Here is a 4880-nt window from a genome sequence, read left to right on the forward strand (position 1 = left end):
ATTTTTTTTTTTTTTTTTGGCTGAATATATATATGAGGATGAGAAATAATATGTTCACAATATTTTTATAATATTTTTACAACAAATTCTAAATAGAAAGTTGTTATTATGGAGGTAAAAAAATAATCTTCATATTCGGTTTAAATTTGAATTAATAATAATTATTTACCTATAATTTATTGCGAAAATATTCTTAAAAATATTGTAAATATAATACATCTTGTAGAAATATAAATAAGACCACTGTTCTGGATCCTGCCAATAATACGATCATGCACGTTTTCGTTGTTTAAGGGCAATTGGCAGAGATTGTCCTTTTGGTTTCAGAAAAGTCGTCTAATTGCATTAATGATATGATTCAAGAGATTGAAAGATAGCTGCCTTAAAAATTAAATTAAATTGCAAACCCTCAACTTAAAACTAGATTCCAAATCTAGGCAAGTATTTTATCTGCCAATCCGAGCATTTCTTTTGACCATTTCCTGGAAGTTATTGAATCAAATTGATCTGTAACAAGTAAATTGACTTATTATTCCTTAAAAGTTATTATGATTTTTGAGTAAAATTGTAGAGCATTTTTGTGCTAGAATTTCATTTATTCTCTTTTGGGTATGTGTTTATTTCTCAAAAAGAAATAATTGATCTTTAATAAATAAAATATGATTTTTTTTTATAGAGTTTCAATTTATGACATCTGTTTATGATAATTGTGCTATTTATTAACAAACCAAGACACCAAACCCGATGATTAAAAAAAAAAAGACACCAAACTCCAAATAATCTCTTATTCAACCATCGGAGATTTTATCAGTTAAGTAAACTAGAACCCATCGTAATCTGCCTACCCACCACTATTTTTTATAAAATACACACACTTATATATAATTTAATTAATGGCCCCTCAAATGTTGGAAAAAAATTGTATGACCATACATTTTTATTTTCCCTTTATTACTCTTATATCCTACTGTGAGGCCAAAGAATTAGGCAATCCTGACCCACTTCGTACCAAGCTCAAGGCCCGCGTCGAGAAGGAAGAAACATTCGAGAACAAAGTGAGAGAGCCCAAATCACCCAAGAACATTGTCCTTGGCCAACCAAGACTGTAGGATAGAGGAGGATCAACTTCAAGATAAATTGTCACCTCCGCATTAAATGCCCACCACTGACGTTCTGGCTGCATTAATAATGAAATGATTCCTGAACAGTGTTGTCTTAGTTGTTGCAACCCACATAAAGAATGGGAAGGTGGCTGATGGGACAAGCACTCAAGTGGTGACCTGCATGATCAACAAATGGAGGGTCAAGATTAACTAAAGGGGGTATATAATGTAAGAAGTTCTCCAGAAATCGGGAGGGGAGGGAGATGGTGGCGGGGACCATCCAAGGAACTCTGGTAACCAGCAATTGAGAAAAGTAATAAGAACTATAACCCCTTAGTGGAGGGCCGAAGATAGAGCTTCACCCCTCAAATCCATTTCCCAGTTATTCAATCTATTCACAACCATGTTTAGTTGTTGTAATCTTCACTAAGACCTAGCTCTTAAATCCACTCTCTACAAATTTATTGTATTGGGCTAGTTGGGCTTGAGTCCACTCATCCAACTATTGAAGTGCTCAAACCCGGTCCCTACTGTCACAACCCAAATCCATGGAACATGAATTTAGATGCATGACTAATTTGCTAATCTTACATAGCTCAATAAACATAACTAACTTAACCATAATTCAAAACAACTCCAAATAGACAATACCCTTATTAAATAATCTCTTACAAAAATCTAAACTCCGCAAATTGGGAATAATCTCCAAAATATAAAACAAGGATTACAAAATAAAGATAACTGAAGTTCTATACTTCTTCAAGTAACCCTGTAGTCGCCTACAACTTCCACGCACTACGTTGCACCTTACAAAGTGATCCAAAAGGTCCTATATTCCCAACTACACTTCAATCTGAAAAATAATAATTGATGGGGTGAGCCACATCTAGTAAGTAATTATACAGAATACACAACAGAATAGAGTNTAGGGTTTCAAGTGACACGGCTACAATTTATTTATAAAGGATAAGGACAAATGTGATACTTTCATGCCAAAAATTCTCATATTAAATCTATAGGGTCAATGAATGGAAATCGATGAGCAATATCATTATCATATTGGTTTTGGCCACCGTTTGCATTGGGGATTATTTTTTAAATTCTAAAGTGTTAGCTATTGCATCCCTCTTGGTAAAATAAGTTTCGATTAATGCAAGGATGTATTATTAATTAGAATACCATTGATTAGAAAAACGTTAATTTAGTGCTGAAAGTGTTATTAGTTTAGCAAAATATAATCCTAGTGAGTCCAGTTGTATAGTTCTATAAGCTTTATATTTTGTAGAAGATATTAAGTGTATTTTCATGATTGATTATAGGTTCTATTTAAGAGTATTTTGAGACTATTTGGAGGGTGTTTCAGCTGGACTTTCAGAGTAATTCAAGTGCTGTAAGTAATTATGCATTATATGCACAAGTTTTGTCCATTAGGTTCTTAGAAGTTAAAAGTTTTCAAAAGTTTTGTATTTCAAACTTATATTTCGAAAGTTTATCGAAAGCATTATTTTTACATCATTGAAAGAAAAACTCCTACTTTTAGACAGTGTTTTAAAGAGAAACTTCGAATTTTAAATAACGTTTTGAATGTCCAAATCTCATTTAAAAGATGATTTATATACTAAATTGTTTATCGAAAATTTGAGTTTCAAAGTAAGTTTTCTAAAAAGGTTATTGTTCTTTAAATTTGTTAAAACCAAGTGATTTCAAAGTCATGTTCCTATTCTCCAAATGGTATTTAAAAAGTTTCTTTTGAAAAATCAAATTTTCAGATTTACTCAAGAATTGCAATATATTTATATAAACTTCTCAGTTTCTATTCGTTCCCCATGAGAGTCAAGCATCCTTTGATTTATGTTCAATTCGATATTGTGATATTCCCTATGCTTGTATATTTGGAATAATTGTTAATATTAAGAAAATTATTCTATTTTGTATATATTTCGTTTTGTGATATGTGACTCAGAATGAAAGTTTTTAGAATTGATCAGATATATCAGATTTATGTGTAAATCCGCTCACAGGATTGTATGTGAGAATATGTGTTGATCCCTCACCAGCAGGGGTTAGATGTTGGTATCCGCTCACAGGATTGTATGTGAGAATATGTGATGTGTATATGTGACACTGTGCTCTGATCAATTTTATGTATGTGATTTCAATGATTTTAAGATGTGATTACATATGTATCAATTGATTGATTATATGTTTTGTGAAATAACTATTTTGATATTATGGAATGAATTTGTGAAAAAGCAAAAATATTCGTGCTTTGCTTGACTCTATTCTGTTGTGTATTCTGTATAATTACTTACTAGATGTGGCTCACCCATCAATTATTATTTTTCAGATTGAAGTGTAGTTGGTAGTGGCACATTGGTGGGGTCGGCTACAATTGTCCAACAAATTTAGAATTAATGATACAGTAGAAGAATCAGCAGCCAAGAGTTCCTAACCTATTAAAGTGACGCTAGCCTATACATGAATTTGAGAATTTCGGCTTTTGCTCTAGGGTCCGAACAGTGGCAACCAAAATTTTCAGAATTATTGCAAAACTGTAAAATCGTAGTCTAAGAAATTTCCAATTCAACAATCTACAAATCACTAAAGTTTTCTATGATAAAATTCTAATTCCTTAATTCTTTGTTTCAAACAATGAGAAATTATACCTTGATCAATCTGATTGCTCCTTCAATTGTTTGTCCTCTAAACTCCTCTTAGCCTCTTTGATAAAACCCTTTTTATGAAAACCCTGACTATCTCTTCCTCTACCCTGTAGTTTGTATTAGAGATGTGGGCTTAGTGGGATAGCGGGCTTCAGTTATTAATAAAATAAAACCTATGGCCCAACAATTATTTTTAAAAGAAAAACCTAATAATAACCTCAAATAAAAAAAAAATATGTGGGGTATTACACCTACACCTACATAGTTCAAATAATCGATATGTATTTAATACATATATTCCTAAAACATATAAAATTATATAAAATTATTTATTTATTTATTATTACACTTATAATATTAGTATATCTCTTTACCGTAATATTCAAGAAATATATTCCTAGAAATAGATAAATAAATTTCTTTAATAGAAATCTTCTTTATTTTACAGAAAGCAATTTTTTTTTTTTGAAAAAATAAAATTTTCTTTTGGAAAATTAGAGATGTGAACACTATGTTTTTATTCACAATAGTAGATTTTGTGGTTAGAAGTTAGCTAGAGATCCCTATTGTGTTTGTTATGTTTGAAAAATAAGGTTTTTCATTAGTTTGAGATATTGTTATTTTTTATTATATTGATTTATATATGTTTAGGCATATAAAGTGAAGTTTATTATTTGAATTAGTTAAAACTGACTAAATTTTCATATGTTTCGTGATTTTTAAAACTATTAATATACTCTAACCGTTTAATTTTTAATTTATTTAATAAAAGACTTGATCTGAAATGTATAAAGAATATTAATCCTTAAACTTATTAAGTTTTGTTGAACTCAAGATGCATCACTCTTTCAAAATTTCAATTGCGGCTCGGAGGTTAGGAGAAAGACTATAAGATCCTCACAAATTTTTTTTTAGCCCATCGGTATCTCTGATTCTCTAGACTAGAGGCAATAGTATTTCCATCCCATTTTTTTTAAAGGAAGTACCAAAACGAAAGGACCAAAAAACCTTTAGAACTTATAAATGCTTTTAAAGATAAAAAAGTGACTTCATAACCTATTGCTCCACACACTTTTGTTGGTATTGAGTCTATTGACCAAGTAACAAAACCGGA

At 30.5% G+C, this 4880-nt stretch overlaps 1 long non-coding RNA gene across 1 annotated transcript; it reads right to left on the minus strand.

The window, feature by feature from the left end:
• Window positions 1–1727: 1727 nt before the first annotated feature.
• On the minus strand, window positions 1728–3875 carry LOC136070146 (uncharacterized). The gene is made up of 2 exons (XR_010631387.1): window positions 3770–3875; window positions 1728–1956 (listed from the first exon to the last, which is right to left on the minus strand). It is a non-coding gene; the product is annotated as an uncharacterized LOC136070146 (long non-coding RNA).
• Window positions 3876–4880: the final 1005 nt, after the last annotated feature.

This window comes from Quercus suber, unplaced genomic scaffold (assembly GCF_002906115.3).
Source record: "Quercus suber isolate HL8 unplaced genomic scaffold, Cork oak 2.0 scaffold_214, whole genome shotgun sequence".
NCBI classification, from domain to species: Eukaryota; Viridiplantae; Streptophyta; class Magnoliopsida; order Fagales; family Fagaceae; genus Quercus; species Quercus suber.